The sequence below is a fragment of the Oryctolagus cuniculus genome, chromosome 11 (genome assembly GCF_051225735.1).
Source record: "Oryctolagus cuniculus isolate XC-2025 breed Fujian yellow rabbit chromosome 11, ASM5122573v1, whole genome shotgun sequence".
In the NCBI taxonomy this organism is placed as follows: domain Eukaryota; kingdom Metazoa; phylum Chordata; class Mammalia; order Lagomorpha; family Leporidae; genus Oryctolagus; species Oryctolagus cuniculus.
The window spans coordinates 84,939,235-84,957,845 of NC_142877.1; the positions used below are offsets into that span (position 1 = coordinate 84,939,235).

Below are 18,611 nucleotides of genomic sequence, written 5' to 3' on the forward strand. Positions count from 1 at the left end.
GAATAGTGACTCCCCATTTTTCCCTCCTTCCCTCCCAGCCCTGGGCAACCACCACTTCATTCCCTTCTCCTTTGGGTTTTATTGTTTATATAGCTTCTATAAATAGAAATTTGTAGTAATTGTTTTTTCCTATGACTGGCTCATTTCACTTAACAAAATGCCCTCCAGGTTCCATCCATGTTATCAAAATGATAGCATTTTTTAACAATATTCCATTGCATGTACATATCACATTTTCTGTTATTCATTCCTCCACAGATGGGTATTTGGATGGTTTCCATATCCTGGCTATTGTGAATAATGCTGAAATAAGCAAGGAGGTGCAGGAATCTTATCAAGATCTAACTTCAGTTCTTTTGGATCTGCCCACATTTTGTGAATCTAGAAATCAATAACATGAGGAGAATTGAAAAATTCACAGACATGTAGGAAATTATACACTCCCGAACATCCATTGAGAAAAGAAGGATTTATAATGGAAATTTTTTATCTTTTTCCACAGTCTTGAGACAAATGCAAAATGAAAACATAATGTAACAAAATTTGGGACAGGTGTTTATGTAGCATTTAAAAATATTTTAATTTGTAATATCAGAATTAATAGGATTACAGAAAAGCAGTCCTTACAAAATAGTGATAAATGTCTATTCTAAGAGCCAAAAAAATTCTCAAGGAACTAAAAAATAAATAACTAATCCCACAGTTAGTAAAAGTAAGAAAATAACATATTAGAGTAGAAGAAATCAAAACTAGAAAAATGGAAAAGAACAATACGACCTAAACTTTGCTTCTTGAAAAGATAATCAAAATTTGCAAACTTCTATTTTAAAAAAAGAAAGAAAATTCAAATAAAAGTAGAAATCAAACAGAAAATATAATAATCAATACCACAGAAATATTAAGAATCTCAAGAGAATTTTGTTAATATTTATAAATCAACAAAGTGGATAGCCCAGGAGACATGGGTAGATTCCTAGAAATATGTCACCCACTAAAACTGAATAATAGGAAACAAAAAGTTATAACATACCAATGATGAATAATGAGTTGAATCAATAATCAAAAACCTCCTAACAAAGTTCAGTACCAGATGCCTGTCGGGGACTCAAGCCCAATGCTGGCCCCTGACCAACAGGGCAGTGCAAGCACTCCCCAACAAGGCGAACTGGAGAGGTAAGGTCAACAGGTGATGAACACACCACAAGCACCCATGAGGTCTGTCGAAGCAGGAACCGCTTTATTGAGGAAGTGTACAGGCTTATAAAGCTTATGAAGGACATGTGCAGTAGGGGAGCCAATCACTCAGGCATGGGTGGGCCACACACAGGGGCACCTTAAGCGAGGTATAGGGATCATGCACTGTTCACATGTCTGGAACTAAATCGGACCTATCCCTGCAGGTGGTCTGATCTCATGCAGTTTAACCACAGTGGCTGCAGACATGCCCCTCGAACATCCGCCAGGCACCATATTGTAGGCAATGACCAACAGATGCCTTAACTATGAATTCTACCAAACTTTTAGTGTGGAATTAATATCAATTTTTCAGTCATCAGTTGATGGACATCCAGGTTGGTTCCATATATTAGCTATTGTGAATTGAGCTGCTATAAACATGGGAGCACAGATAACTCTTTCACGTGCTAAGTTCATTTACTCTGGGTAAATTCACAAGAGTGGGATGGCTGGATCATATGGAAGATCTATGTTCAGATTTCTGAAGACTCTCTATGCAGGTCTCCATAATAGTTGTACAAGTTTACATTACCAACAAAGTGTATTAGGGTACATTTTTCCCCACATCCTCACCAGTGTGGGGAGCAACTCGGACTAGATTGTTACTGGAATTAAGACTTATTCTATGCATCTGCTCTCCCACAATATGGCGCTGGGAGAGGAGTAAACAGCTTCTACACAGCTGCCTCCAGTTCAACCAATAAGCTGTAGGAGCTGTTCCTGATTGGAGGAGAGCAGCGTACTCAGCGTGTGGGTAGCAGAGTTGGGATTGGTGGAAGAGGACTATAAAGGAGGAGAGAGACAATATGCACCAGGAACATCTATCTGAAGGAACACCTGAGCAGCCCCCAAGAGAGCCGGCCGGCGGTGTGCCGCTCCCCCGTGGAAGGGGGGAAAGTGGCAGGGGGAACCACCCTTCCACGGAGGTGGAAGGGACGGTAGCCAACCCGGGAAGAACCAGCAGCAAACCCGGGGAGGGCCGAGCAGACAAAAGAACAGCGCAGGGTCCTGTGTCATGCCTCCGCAAAGAGGGGGAGCGACATAATGGTGCCGTGACTCGGATAGGAAACCTAGGCAGGGTTTAGTGTCGTTCCTCCGCGAAGAGGGGGAGCGACACACCAGCATTTATTATTTTTTGATTTTTGGATGATGACCATTCAAATTTTGTATATTTGCATGATAGAATACTAATCATGAAAAAGAATGAAACACTGTCTTTCACAACAAAATGGATACAATTGGAGACCAGACCAGTACATTAAGTAAAATAAGCCAGTCCCCAAAAATACAAATATATATTTTCTCTGATTTGTGATGACTATCATACAGAAAACCAAAAAAAGTAACTACATTAGGAAAATTGACATCTTGCACTTTGATTAATATTTATAGCCCGTATCTAAACTCCTGTGAAACAGTGGTTTATTCTACTTACTGCTTGCTGAATTCTTTATTTAGTGAATGATCAATTTTGTGAGTATAAGCTAAAATGAAAGTATGACAACAGAAGAATATGGCAAAAAAATGGAAAAATCTTCAATTTTCATGGATTGGAAGACTTAATATCATCAAAATGTCCATACTATCCAAAGCAATTTACAGTTTCAATGTGATCTCAATATTAAAAATCAAAATACAAAACACATTCTCCTATTATCTGGAAAAAATGACCCTAAAATTCATATGGGATCACAAGTGATCCCAAATAGCTAAAGGGATCCTAAACAATAAAAAATAAAGCTAGAAACATCAGAATACCTCATTTCAAGGCATAATACAGGGCAGTTATCATCAAAACAGCTTGGTATTATCACGAGATTAGACACCCTAACCAATGGAACAGACTAGAGATCTCAGGAATTAATTCACACATCTATAACCAACTAATCTTTGACAAACAAACTAAAATTACTCCCTTGAGAAAAGACAGACTCTTCAACAATGGTAATGGGAAAGCTGAATTTCTGCCTACAGAAGTATGAACAAGACCCCTACCGTTCACTTTATACAAAAATTGATTCAAAATGGTCAAGGATCTAAATCTGTGACCCAAAACCATCAAATTACTAGAGGAAAACATAGTGGAAATTTTGCAAGACATTAACCTAGGGAAAGACTGCTTGGATAAAACCCCAGAAGCACAAGCAATAATGGCAAAAATAGACACGTAGGATTACATCAAGCTAAGAAGCTTCTGCACAGCAAAGGAAACACTCAACAAAGAGGTAACTGACAAAATGGGAGAAAATACTTGGAAACTATACATCTGATAAAGGACTGATATTCAGAATATATAAGGAGTTCAAGAAACTCAACAACAACAAAACAAGCAATCCAGTTAAGAAATGGCTAAGGATATGAACAGGCAGTTTTCAAAAAATGAAATACAAATGGCCAGCAGACACATAAAAATATGCTCAGAATCACTAGCCATCAGGGATAGGCAAATAAAAACTACAATGAGGTTTTACCTTACCCCAGTTACAATGGATGAAATCCAATAAGCTGCCATTTGGGTAGCAGAGACCCAAGAACTTGGGCCTTCTTCAGCTGCTTTTCCCAGGCTATTAGCAGGGAGCTGATTTGGAAGAAGAGAAGCCAGTACATGAATTGGTACCCGTATATGATGCTGGAAATGTAGGCAGTGGTTTTACACAGTACACCACAGTGCCAGCCCCTAGAAATTATCTTTAAGTATCATTTATAAAGTATTTCATTTCTACCTTATAACTTATCTGAGGTTAACACCTATAATTATAATCATATTTGAATTTATTATGTATCAATATTTTCTCATAAAAATCATAGCTTCAGATTACATGTGGCTGGTTCTGTTTTTTGAATCTTTGCATTCATTCATTCATAAAATCTTGCCAATTCTATCTCCAATAGTTTTCTATCTGTCCACTTAATGGGGCTCTTCACTTCTGATTTTAATACCTTCCCTAACATAATGCATCCTACAAGTTCAGCTACATTAAAATGCTCGTACAACTACCCAAATCTGAGCATGTCACTCCTAGCAGTTCCTCACTGATTTTTCTAAAGCAGTATAACCATTCCCTCTTCATTTCCTCTACATACTACCAAGTCCCATCCCTTAACCACATATATATTCCTCAGCTTCTTCATCTTCCTCCAAGCCTCTGAGATTCCACATAGACCTCTTCTATTGTCTAAAATGGTCTTCCCTTATTTTGTCTACCTGACTCTTCATCCATTTTTGTGTTAACTAAAATTAACATTAGAACTTGCTTCTTCTATCTGACTGTATTTTTGGTTACCCAATCTCCCTCAAACCACCTCTTTTCCTTTATTCAGCTCTAGTAAGTCAAATATTTATGAATCACTTCCTTATTTGCAACTTTGTTTTTTTTTAATTTATTTGACAGTTAGCCAGTGAGAGAGAGAGAGAGACAGAGACAGAGAGAAAGGTCTTCCTTTTCCGTTGGTTCACCCCCCAAATGGCTGCTATGGCCAGTGCTGCGCCGATCTGAAGCCAGAAGCCAGGTGCTTCTTCCTGGTCTCCCATGCAGGTGCAGGGCCCAAGCACTTGGGCCATTCTCCACTGCCTTCCTGGGCTACAGCAGAGAACTGTACTGGAAGAGGAGCAATCAGGACTAGAACCTGGCACCCATATGGGATGCCTGCACCGCAGGCGGAGGATTAACCTAGTGAACCACGGCACTGGCCCCTTATTTGCTACTTTGTAATATCATCTCATGATAAAATTGAAAGATACATATTGAAAATATCTCAATACAAAAGGGATGACTTTCTTTTATGAAAGAAATGGGCTACAAACTTTGTTATAAACATAAAAACTATTTATGATACCAAGTTAATGCACTCAGTGGGTTGACAGCATTTTAGTACCTAAGCATTGTGGTAACTAAACAATTTAAGAGAACTTAAAAAAATATTGCCAATGCACATTATCATTTAATTCCATTTTTCCATAAACATTTTGAATCTCCCTCATCTATTCATACATGGGTCAATGGTAAGCTTAAAAAATATGGTGTATAAATTATTATTAATCTGAGTGAAGAGAACATACACTGGAAAAACCAAAAAGTTGGAGCCAAACATATTTAGGATCAAATTTTAGCTCTTATCAGTTACCTTTAAACTTTTTATTGATTTTTAATGCATTTGAAAGTAAAACAGAAGAGAGACAGAGACAGTAGACAGAAATCTTTCATATGCTAATTCACTTTCCAAATACCCCCAACAGTTGGCGTTAAGTTGGGAGTCAAGAACTCAATTCAGATCTCCTATGTGGGTGGCAAGCACTCAGTACCTGAGCCATCATCTGCTGTCTCCCAGGGTGTGTCTCAACAGGAAGCTGAAATTAAGAGCATCACCAGGATGGAAAACCAGGCACTCCCATTTGGGATGTGGGTATCCCAGGTGACATCTTAATCACTATGTCAAACACTCATTCCCTATCAATTATTGACTATGTTCCTTGAGCCTCTGTTCCCTTATTAATAAAGTGAGATGATAGCCACACATCCCCTGTGGAAAATTTGAATAATAAATATTTTCGAGCACATAATAGAGTATCTGGCATAAAATGGAATTTCATTCAAGGGCAGTCAACATTACGGGATCGTGAATCACTGTGAATTATCGTCATGTGAAAACTTCATATAGAAAGTGATAATTTATCTGATCTTCAAAGGTGGGTTAGGGTTGGATAAGTGATAATGACAAGGTGGGAAGGCTGGATTTATACTTGGTTCACACATTTATTATAGAGTATTTATTACAGACCACTTTGTGCCTTTGTTACTGGTAAATAACAAAATTCGTTTACTCAGTCACAAACTTCTGGGAGAAAACAAACATATATTGACTAACTCTGATAATTACTTGGCAACTAGAACATAATAGGTTTACAATATTCTGTTGCCATTGAATTTGTGTGGATACCTCTAAAGAAGAGCTCAGTGTTTGGGGAAAAGTTAAATACTTTGGGTAAGATTCTATTACAGAAATTTTTAAAACCGGGCAAAATATATACTCAATTTTCAAATCTTTTAAAATAAACACTCATGAGTCAGTGAAGTAAACAATAACTATATCAAATATTCCTGAATTAACATAGAAATTTGGTGAAACTCTAAATAGGACCCCAAAAGATTCTTGTATGGAATAGGATAGTGATTTTAAACATTGCATAGAAGTGGGGCTGATGCCGTGGTGTAGCGGGTTATGCCACTGCCTGCAGTGCCAGTATCACATATGGGTGCCTGTTCTAGCCCTGGCTGCTCCACTTCCCATCCAGCTATGCTCCCTGCTAATGCACCTGGGAAAGCAGTAGAAGATGGCCCAAGTACCTGGGCTCCTGCATCCACATGGGATACCAGAAAAAGCTTTTGGCTCCTGGCTTTGAGTCAGCACAGCTCCAGCCATTGCAGCCATTTGGGGAGTGAACCAGCGGATGGAAGATCTCTCTCACTCGCTCGCTCGCTCGTTCTCTCTCTCTCTTTCTCTATTCTGTAACTCTGCCTTTCAACTTAAAAATAAATCTTAAAAATAAAGATTGCATGGAAGAATAAATATGCAATGATTAGTCATATTAAAACTGCTGAGAAGTTTATAAAACTAGATATTAAAATTTGCCAGTAAACATGATGAAAATTATATGACTTAGATAAGTAGGCAGGTAGAATAGTCTAAAGCCTTGAGATAAATCTAAAAGTGGACTATTTTAGAGCCTGGTGTTGTGGCACAGTGGGTTAATTTTCCATTTGCTGTGCTGGCATCCCATATCAGAGCTCTGATTCAAGTCCCAGCTATTCTACTTCCTAGAAGCTCCCTGCTAATGTACCTGGGAAAGCAGCAGAAAACAGCCCAAGAACTTAGGACCATTGCCGGCCATATGGGAGGTCTGGATGGAGTTCTGGGATCCTGTTTCGGCTTGTCCTAGCTCCTACATTGAGGTCGTTTGGAGAGTCAATCAGTGGATAAATGATCTCTCATTTCCCTCCTTCTCCCTCCTCCTTCTTCCTCCCCTTCTCTTTTTCTCGTTCAAATAAATAAATATTTAAAAACACAAAAGTGGACTATTTTAGCCTCATTCTGGAAGACTGAAAGTCTGAGACTAAAGAAAAATTCTTGACAGGATATGTAACTGTACACCTCATTGTTCTCTTCACCTGAAAAGACAAATGATGAGAGGTAAGAAGTTTTACAATGTTGGGCTGTGGATAACAATAGACTTGAAAGAAATAAAGGTGGCTGGCGCTGCGGCTCACTAGGCTAATCCTCTGCCTGCGGCGCCGACACACCGGGTTCTAGTCCCGGTCAGGGTGCCAGATTCTGTCCTGGTTGCTCCTCTTCCAGGCTAGCTCTCTGCTGTGGCCAGGGAGGACAGTGGAGGATGGCCCAAGTGCTTGGGCCCTGCACCCCATGGGAGACCAGGAGAAGCACCTGGCTCCTGGCTTCGGATCAGCGCAGCGCGCCGGCCGCGGCAGCCATTGGAGGGTGAACCAACGGCAAAGGAAGACCTTTCTCTCTCTCTCTCTCTCTCTCACTGTCCACTCTCTTCGAAAAAAAAAAAAAAGAAAGAAAAAGAAAAGAAAAGAAAGAAAGGTAAAGACTTGTGGCTAAGAATATAGGGGAAAACACTCAATAAAATATTTCTACAAGGGAGTAGATTTTTAAAATCTGAGGAATAAATAGCTTTACTCACCCCAGATATGGATTAGCCTCCTTTCTGATGCTTAGTACATGGTCAATGGGTTCATAAGCAAGGTAGGAGGCAATGGTGCCATGAACACAGAATACACATGGACATGACGCCATGGAATTGCCTTCCTTGCTTCTTGTCACCCCTTCCCCTTTTTTTCTGAGGTGGTGACTAACTCCTGTCACTCATCCAGGTATCACACTTCAATGTAATTAGCCAGCTGGATGAAAATAGATTGACTATACTGGACAATTCCCACCATGAAAAAGGTGGTAAAACAGCCTCATGGAAATAAATATTTATCCTGCTTTTGAACGCTCTTTTCTTTGTCATTGTACTTCTATCAAAACCATCGTCTGTGGATTTACTAAATGCTTAATGCACCAACATTTTACCCCATATATCACTACTGTGATAAGATAATTGGCAACTGACATAGACAAAGGACTAATCAGATTTATTATTCTTATCATCCCTACAACAGTGGAAAGGCTTAATAAATACCCAATTATATCCCCAGCTAGAAAACAATATGCCAATATGCTACTCTTACAACTCTTAGTGACTTTTCACTCTATACTTCTAACAGAATGAGAGTCTGGATAGGAGGTTTATTCAAGCTTATATCACCTATATTTCTCAATGTATTTCTAAACAAAAACAGAATTTGTTGAGTAATTAATATGTGGTAGGCACAGTATTAAACCTGAGAGGACACAAGCTTATAGAAATTAAATAACAAAGATGATACGTGTAGATTGGGACTTATGTTTGTTTTATTCCAAAGCCTATGATTTTTTTAGTGTGCAAAATTGGAGGAAGGTTAAATAACCCCCTTACAGAAGAAATTTCTGTGAAGGTTTAAAGTATACTACAGTAGAAAAGAATTTGTGTATGTTTCAAAGATTTGTAGTGTCTTTCAGAGTGAGAAAACTACAGTGAAACAGGATATTGAGTGTGGAAATTTTTAAGTACATGCATTATTTGTCAACATCCTTGCTAGTCTCTATATGTCTGCTTTTAATATAAGTGCAAAGAGAACACGAATTTTGTCTATATTGTAGATTGTGAATAGCTGCAGTTCCTCAAACAGAGCTTGGCACTTGGCAAATATTTGATATATTGAAGCATAATCATGTTGGTGTTTAGTCAATTACCTCCCACTTTCAAAGGTCCCATTCTTCTAAAACTTGATGTTCAAAGAGTAACTAACTACAGGGTGTTTGATATTTAACAAACAAATAGACAAATTTCATCTATCTGATGTTAGAAATTGTGGAGGGACTTCCTGGTTTGTTTCTAGATATTTAGGAAGTTGAATCTAGGATCAATGGAAAAAACTTAACATTATAAGATAATCCTGGTACTGTTTCTAGAGACCTCTGAGATCTTGGATAGTTAACTCAGTCAGCTACATTTTGTATTTTCATATCACAAATGAGTAGATTTATAAAGTTGGTCTCTCTATGAACTTCAATAACTCTAAGAATTGTATTGTTGGGGCCGGCGCTGTAGCTCAGCGGGTTAATACCCTGGCCTCCAGTGCCACATCCCATATGGGTGCCGGTACAAGACCCGGCTGCTCTACTTCTGATTCAGCTCTCTGCTATGGCCTGGGAAAGCAGTGGAGGATGGCCCAAGTCCTTGGGCCCCTACTCCCATGTGGGAGACCCAGAGGAGGCTCCTGGCTCCTGGCTTTGGATCGGCGCAGCTCCAGCCGTTGCAGCCAATTAGGGAGTGAACCATCAGATGAAAGACCTCTCTCTCTCTGCCTCTCCTCTCTCTCTGTAAAACTCTGACTTTCAAATAAATAAATAAATCTTTAAAAAAAAAAGAATTATATTGTTGATTGCTTTTGTTTTTTCGGGAGAGAAGGATATTTTCAATTAGCCTATAACAATATATAAGCATTTTATGGAATAAGATATAGCTATTTGCATTTTATTTTTATTTATCTATTTTATTTATAAAATGAATAACATGGAATTTGAAGAGAGAATAGAAAAAATAATAGATAATAGAAAATATTCCATAAATTCAATTGAATGAATTAAGATAACTTCTGTTTTTTTCTGACCATACATTCTAGATGTACATTTTGTAGTTTCATTCAAAAAATTGGTCCATAACAAAACTGTTCAACATATTCAATTTTACATTAAAGATAAATAGCATTTGTTTATTTATTGTTTAGTAGCAGGAATCATGGACTTTTCTATAAATTGAGCTATAGATTCACATTATGGACAATGATCTTAATTATTGTTATAAAAATTGTTAAATTGATAGCATTCAATGGTCCATGGTATTCTGTTTTCTTAAACTAATTATATAGGAGATGTTTTGTTTTCACCGACTTTATAAAAATCCCTGATTAACATGCCAGATGCCACATGTCTTCCACCCTGACGGAGGCTCCCTGGAGTTAATGTCCTTTCAGCCGTCATTGTCAAAGAATTGAAGCAGATTGTGCAGAGCTGCGTAATCATATGATTTCTCTCCTGGTGAGGAGTTACAGCTGTAAGAGAAATCAACTTCCTTGATTTAGAAAAAAAGTGTACAGGAATAAACTACCTGGTTAATGACAAATTTTAAAATGCATGTCAGGGGGATGGTAGCCCTTGACATTGTAGTTCTGAAGCTTCCATTTCAGTTCCTCCTAGTGCATTTTGTTCACCAGGAACAAAAGTGTTCTACGGCAGTCAGATAAATGGGAGAGAGGCTTCGGTTGGTGAACGTTGTGTTTGTGAATATTTAAATATAAATGGAAGATAATATTGAACAGTCTATTATTATTATTATTTTATTTAATTTTCATATCTCTTTAGGCTACATGTTCAGTAATTAAGGTCATCATAAATGATCATGGGTAAGAGTCAGCCATGGAAAGCCAAGACACTGGCAAAAAATAACCTAAATGAAAGACCTCTGTGAGTGAGATCCCAGTGGAAAGAAGGGGCCATCAAAGAAGGAGGTACCTTTCTCTGAAGGGAGGAGAGAACTTCCACTTTGACTATGGCCTTGTCTAAATAAGATTGGAGTTGGTGAACTCAAGAGGCTTCCATAGCCTTGGCAGCTCATGACAAGAGCCTTGGGTGATTACTGACGTCATAAATAAGAGAGTAAATTGTTAAATCAACAACAGGAGTCACTGTGCACTCACTCCCCATGTAGGATCTCTGTCCTTAATGTGTTGTATTATGTGAATTAATGGTAAAACTAGTATTCAAACAGTACTTTATACTTTGTGTGTCTCTGTGGATGCAAACTGTTGATACCTTTACTTAATATACACTAAGTTGATCTTCTGTATATAAAGATAATTAAAAATGAATCTTAATGAAAAATGGAATGGGAGAGGGAGTAGGAGACGGGATGATTTGTGGGTCGGAGAGTGGTTGTGGGGGGAAAAACGCTATAATCCAAAAGTTGTACTTTTGAAACTTATATTTATTAAATAAAAGTTTTTTAAAAAAGAATATTTCAGACAAAAAGAAGAAACCAGTAAAAAATGAAAATAGTCAGCCAGGGAAACAGCATATTTACACCTAAGTACAGAGTTCAAACTGTTACACTGTGCTGCTTGGGCTAAAATGGCAACTCTGAAATATACTGTTAATTCACTTCCAGTACCTAGTCTCCTCTCATTCTTCGCTAACAGAACTATGGTTTTAACTAGGAAAACAATGTGCAATCCTAATTAGGGATCATGATAATAATAATCATACCTATTCTGTGATTCTCCAATCTTCCTCGAAGCTGGGGTGGCTATGGACCTTCGCTCTGACCAAAAACTATAAAAGGGAAATCTGCTGAAGTTGTCTCTGGGAAAGCTTTTCTTTCCCGATAAAAACAGACTCGTGTATCTATCATAACCCTTCCTCCTTTCAGTTATTATTTTGCATCATTTTTTTTTTGTTTGTTCAAGAAGCAAGGATGAGACTTCCCAAAGAGCCACAGACACTGTGGGGTCCTTACAGCTGGTCCTAAAGCTTAGTAGAGTCACTGACCTAACTTCAGTCATCATCTTCTAGGACCGGTTATGTAAAAAAGAAATGAATGAACTGTAGTCACTTACAACTGCAAGGTGGATCTTTTTTTACTTGCAGCCAAATGTTCTCCTAATGAATATGGCGACTTTCCAAAGGAAAACCGTTTTATTCATGAACCAACATGTCTTGCCCTGCTAAGTAAGTACTCTGATCAGTCTTACTGTCTCCAGTTCAACCCATTTCCACAAGATGATCTTTCTCTAATGCAAAACTCATCCATTCACATTACCTTCAAAGCACAATAGGTCACCAACCCTGCTAAATAAGTTTCAAGCATTGTATCATAACCTAGATGACTAGAATAAATTGTTGATTGTCTCTCCAGCTTCCTTAATTCATTTGTAAACTTCATGATTACTTATGTACCCAACATATACTATTTAAAGAGCTAGCAAGCCGGCGCCGTGGCTCAATAGGCTAATCCTTCACCTTGCGGCGCCGGCACACCAGGTTCTAGTCCCGGTTGGGGCGCCGGATTCTGTCCTGGTTGCCCCTCTTCCAGGCCAGCTCTCTGCTATGGCCAGGGAGTGCAGTGGAGGATGGCCCAGGTGCTTGGGCCCTGCACCCCATGGGAGACCAGGAAAAGCACCTGGATCCTGGCTCCTGCCATCGGATCAGCGCGGTGCGCCGGCTGCAGCGGCGGCCATTGGAGGGTGAACCAACGGCAAAGGAAGACCTTTCTCTCTGTCTCTCTCTCTCACTGTCCACTCTGCCTGTCAAAAATTAAAAAAATAAATAAATAAAAAAATAAAAATAAAAAAAAATAAAGAGCTAGCAAATATGGAGCCTCTATCTGTAACCCCACCTTTCAAATAAATAAATAAATAAATCTTGAAGGAAGAAGAAGAAAAGAAGGAGAAGGAGGAGGAGAAGAAAACAGTAGCAGCAGCAGTAGCTTTAACCAGCCAGCTAGGGCTCCATTCTAAAACTGATCACATGCAGAACACAGTAGAAAATTAAGTTCCCATTCTGCTGTATTATATGATGCAAAATCATTTTAAAAATAAAAATTATTCTTAATTTGTCAAATATTTTTATTAGATATAAGCATACTGAGATTTAGCCTTTAGTTCATTAAAATCACACAAGTGAACATTCAGGGCCAGTCTCCAAGCCTCCTTTCTTCATTTCCCCATGAGAAGCTGATACCTTGCATGGAGACTTATTCAGCTGTTCACTCTTGATTCTAAACATAAGTTACTAATCATTGTCAGTAAACATAACTCCTGTTAGAACTGGCATTAGCAAACCACTATAACTAATATATTAACATGCCACCAATACAACAACTACATTAACATATTCAGTTAAAAGAAACAATTGCAAACTCATTTTGATCTTATTTGATGCAAAAATAATTTTGATATCAGTTGAAGCAAACCATTCATAGAAATATACATTGTCAATGCCTCAGTTAACATTAAGCGATCACATAATGATACTATATATCTGAAACAACTTGGCATATTTGATTAAAGTAACCGAAATTGACATTTACACATTTTTAGCAATTTCATATAATTGCTTCTTCCACATTCTTGTACCTCAAATAATACACAATGGTAATACAAATGACTTAAAGATTATGTTCTCTCACAAACTTATATAGAAATCTTTCAGAAGTAGATCCTCAAAGTATAAAATAGTGTATACCAGTGTTTTAATCTTGGGTTGCTATAACAAATTTGCTATAAACTGGATGGCTTAAACCACTATCTTAAACAACTACTTCTCAGAGTTCTGGAAAATCTAAGCTCAAGGTAAATATTATATTATGCTATGTATCTATACATCTGTTAAAACTGAATCTGTTAAGAAATAATTAAAATTTAAAAAAGAAAAAAATTCACTGAACTAAAATAAAATAAAACTTTAAAAAAGTATCTAGACTTAGACATGGGAGAATATGACAAATTAGATTAAATATTTACTTTAATTGGTAACATATGACAGGCATAGTACCAAATTGACATTTTATGAATTACCACTCTTTCAATGTTACAACAGTGATGTTTTCAGATGTCTCTTGCTATTTTTGCTTTGTAATCTTAGGTTACCATGAAATCCATGCCCCTAAAATTTCATTCTTATTCTACACACCCTAACTAGACCATCAGGACAAGTAGGGTAGGACCCAGCTTCAAAAATGTGTGAAATGGCAGTACCTGCTTAATAGCCTCCCAGATGGTACCAAAACACTGAAATATCTAAGAAAACTGCATGCTGTGTCATATCTCTTCATGTCTAGATGCTCTCAAGGGTTCTCAAGTTTAGCCAGGTTTTTCCTATAGAAGCAGCATGCTTTCCCTACCTTTCAAGGTTTCTGAACTACAGAATTCATCTCAGTAGTAAAGACAGATTTCCAAAACAATCCAAGGGATCTTTATTTCAATGAAATTTGTTAGCAGTCAGGTAGATATTTTTAAATAATATAATATTTATATTATGATTCAAATAATTGAGAGTAACACACATACAATGATTGGCACATATTGCTAAAGATGTTTTTATAAAACTTTCGCATAAAATGACAAAAGAAAATATCATGATCTGTTAGATACTTGTGTTATTATTACAAAAGTCAGTGGGGCTTAAAGATAACTGAAAGTCCATATGTATGTACATAATTTTAAAAGATGAATTTACTTATTTGGAAGGGGGAGACAGAGTGAAAGACAGGGAGAAAGAGAGAGAAAGGGAGATCCTCTGTTTGTTGGTTCACTCACCAAATGACTGCAACAGCCAGGGTTGGGCCAGGTCAAAGCCAGGAGCTAGGAGCCAGGAGCCAGGAGCCAGGAACTCCATCCTGGTCTCCCACATGGGTGGCAGGGCTTAAGTACTTGGGTCATCTTCTGCTGATTTTCCAGGCACATTAGCAGGGAGCTGGATTGGAGTTGGGGCAGTTGGGACTCAAACTGGCACACATACAGGATGCCCATGTTGCATGTGATGTCTTAACTACTCTGCCACAACATCATCCCCAAGAATGTATATAATTTTAAAAGATGCATGTAAAAGAGAAGTAAGACAATTCTGCCAGACTAGAAACTTGGATTTCCAGATAATCATAATTTGAGGAGAAATGAAAGAGTTTTTTGCACTTTCCCTTAAAGGTCAGTTAGCATTCTTAATAACAAAAACCTCTTGTCTTTATAATAATAAATGCATATAGTTTCAATGAAAATTACATCAGGACTAAAAAACTAAAAATAGGGCAATTTAGAACCACTTCAAATATGTCATGAACTACCTCTTTTTCAGTCTTGTCTCATAGGTATTTCCATACTATAATTTATAATTCATAATTCTGGCAAGAAAATGAGAAAGTGACTTTGAAAAATCATTTTAAGAGCAATTTTAAACTGACAGGTTGTTTAAAGATATGATTGAGAAATTTAAATATTCATAATTTCTTCTATGCTCTTATTTTAAGTTATAATAACCTATATTTTAATAATAATCTGAACTATTCAAACACAATGAAAAAAAGCTAAGAGGGTAGTTAACAAATTTTTAAAAATATTACTGTGTAAACTTATTGAATTAAAAATGAGGGAATGGGCCACAGGCCTTGGGGTACAATGAATTAAGCTACTGCTTTGAACACTGGCATCCTACATCGGAGTGCTAGTTCAAGTTCCGTCTACACTGCTTCCCATCATCCTTCCTGCTAATACACCTGAGAAAGCAGCAGATAAGGGCCCAAGTCTTGGACTCCTGCCTCCCACATGGGAGAACAGGATGGAGTATTTGGTTTCTGACTTTGGCCTGGCACAGCCCTGGCTGCTACAGCCATCTGGGGAGTGAACCAGCGAATGGGGGAATTGCTCTCTCTTGCTCTCTGATTATACATATATTTCTATATATTATATATGATTATTTTATATATATATATATATATATGTACTAGATAGTAGAATGGAGAGAGAAGTTTAAGAGTAATGATTGTAAGTCTTTAAATAAAGCCTTTCCAACTGCTGGACGTTTATGAAAGAACTAAATCACTGTCCGGGCCAGAATCATGGTGGCCACTGCCTGTGATGCTAGCATCCCTTATGGGTTCATGTCCCAGCTGCTCCACTTTCAATCCAGCTCTCTGTTAATGGCCAAGGAAGGTAGTGGAGGATAACCCAAGTGTTTAGACCCCTGCTACCCACATGAAGGCCTGAACAAGGCCCCTAGCTCCTGGCTTCAGCTGGCCCAACCCTGCCAATTGCTGCCTTTTGGAGTCAACAAGCAGATGCAAGATCTCTGTCTCCCTCTCTGTCTGTCCCTCTCTTTCTGTAACTCTGACCTTCAGATAAATAAATAAATCTTAAAAAACTAAATCATTGTCTTTGGAACATAATCTGCAGAAACAGTATAAATGACCATGATTAAATTCCTCAGATTTTTCTTATAGTAGAAACCCAAAACAAAAGCCCATATTCTTATAAACAGACTGTGTTACATTAAAATTGTGCATTTGAGAGCCATTTTTTGGAATGGGTGAAAGCTTCAAAAAGCAATAAAACTTTAAACGTGTTCAAAAACCCCCACATTCTTGAAGTTGATTCATTCATTTATTCTGCACTCTGTTTTATCTTCATAGTAGTTACCACCAGTTACCACTGATCTATTCATAGTCATTATTTTATTGGTGTATTATTTATATCCACCCAGTAGAATATGAACTGTGAGTAGATTCTGTCTGTAGCGTACACTCTTTTATACCCAGATCTTCAAAGGTTACTGGGTATGGGTCCACAGCAGGTACTTTATAAATAGTTACTGAATGAATAAATTATTGATTATTCTGTGCCATGAACGCAGTGCTAAAAATGCAGTAATGAACATTATAGACTTGGTCACTGTCATGATAGAACGTATAGTTAACTGAAGGCACATCCAAACAGACAGATAAATTGCAAGACCAGTATTACAAATACCACGAAAAAGGAGAACAAATCAGCCGTAACCAACTCTGGAACTGAAGGAAGGCTTTCTGAAACTGAAACTCAGACCTGAAAGGTGTTTGGAGATGAGCCAAGCTTTTGACAGGTGGGTAGACTGGAGAGAAAACAAAATTATTCAACACAAGGGACACTTTATGAGCAAAGGTCCAGGAAAGAGAGAAAGAATATCTTGAAAAAAATTCTATACAATTCTATTTTGAAGTTAAAGATGAGAGCAGAGGAGAATCAGTTAAAGTGCTTTTAGAAGATGGCTTTCAATACCAAATAACAGAAAAATCACTTCTAAATCCTGAGCTAGCTGTGCAAACCAGCACACCAGGAACCAGCTTAATCTTCCCTTTTCTCAGATCCAATTCTTCACAGCTGATTTCATTCTTGGCACCCCAGCCTCCACACTGGTAGCATCAAACTGATTGTCCCCAGACTAACTTGCTTATCCTTTGTACCCAGCATAGAAAAAAAAATGGATAGTGATTCCTATATATAGCATAAATTCTGAGATTCACTTGTTGGCACAACATATATCATAAGAATGTCCGGAGTTCTCGGAGTTTCTTCACGCTCGGTGCTGGTGATGGGTCTTTCCTGGAAACACGGTCCCCAAATGCCTATCTTCGCTCCTGCCTCAAAAAAATGAAGAAACCAAGACCAACTTCTGGCCCAAGGCCAGCAGACTCAGGAGCCTCTTGGGGTTTGTCAAAAGGAGAAAAAAAGCAATTGAACATATTGATGAAGTACAAAGGAAACAGACAGACTTAATGAATAATCCAGTGAGGGGTCTTTGAAAGTAGAACAAAAACATAACAAATCCCACAACCATTTTTTCAGAAGAAGTCAGAACTGCTCACCAAAATTCCAAACTTTGGGGTAACAACATTTGTCAAGCATAGGCAAGCATCTGCGCTGCTTGGCGGGGAGGATGAAGAGATGCTGTATTATCCGACCAGAGTTGAAGGACAGAATGTGAAGATACTAAATCAGGTTACAGAATAGGTTTCTATTTGGGAGAAAAGCCTTACTTCAAAAATAAAGTTCTCTTCAAAGAATTTCATCGGAATGAGAATGGCAATCCATCTTGAAGTTCCACTGAATCAAATGGAAATTTGGGAAGGATTGGACAAGATGGTCAAGTCAAATGCAAAACAAAGCCAGCAAGAAGAAGCAGTATGAGGAAGTAGGGAGCTTCTTTACCTGGGTTACTGAACATTCTAGTTTAGGTAAAGATAAGATGGAAGATGCCATCAAAGTTGAGATTTGCATGAATCCATTACAGTTCTACTTGGCTCCTGAAATGGATGATGACAAAGGCGAAGAAGAAGATGATGATGATGGTGAAGAAGAATTGGAAGACTCTGATGTAGAAGGAGATGAGAATGGAGGGGAAGAAGATTAAGATGATGTTCAAGGGGAAGAAGGTGAGGAGGATGAAGGAGATGACTAACAGAAAACACTGATAGGTTTTAACTTTTTTTTTTAATTTTCACCAGTCCCTGGGAGCAACTTGCCATCTTCCTATTTTTATTTTTTCCCTCTTGTTCTTAGTCTCCCTGTTTTTGAGGTCTCTTTTCTCTATACCACAGTTCATAGCATACAACAAATTAATTTTTATCCCTTCTTGTCTTGACAAAAACAGTATAGAATCAACACCACAGTGCTCTGTGGTAAAAA

General features: G+C 37.9%; 1 pseudogene; it reads left to right on the forward strand.

Moving 5' to 3' along the window:
* The first annotated feature begins 1,090 nt into the window (after nt 1–1,090).
* LOC100338226 (protein SET-like) lies at nt 1,091–18,384 on the forward strand (annotated as a pseudogene).
* The last annotated feature ends 227 nt before the right edge of the window (nt 18,385–18,611 follow it).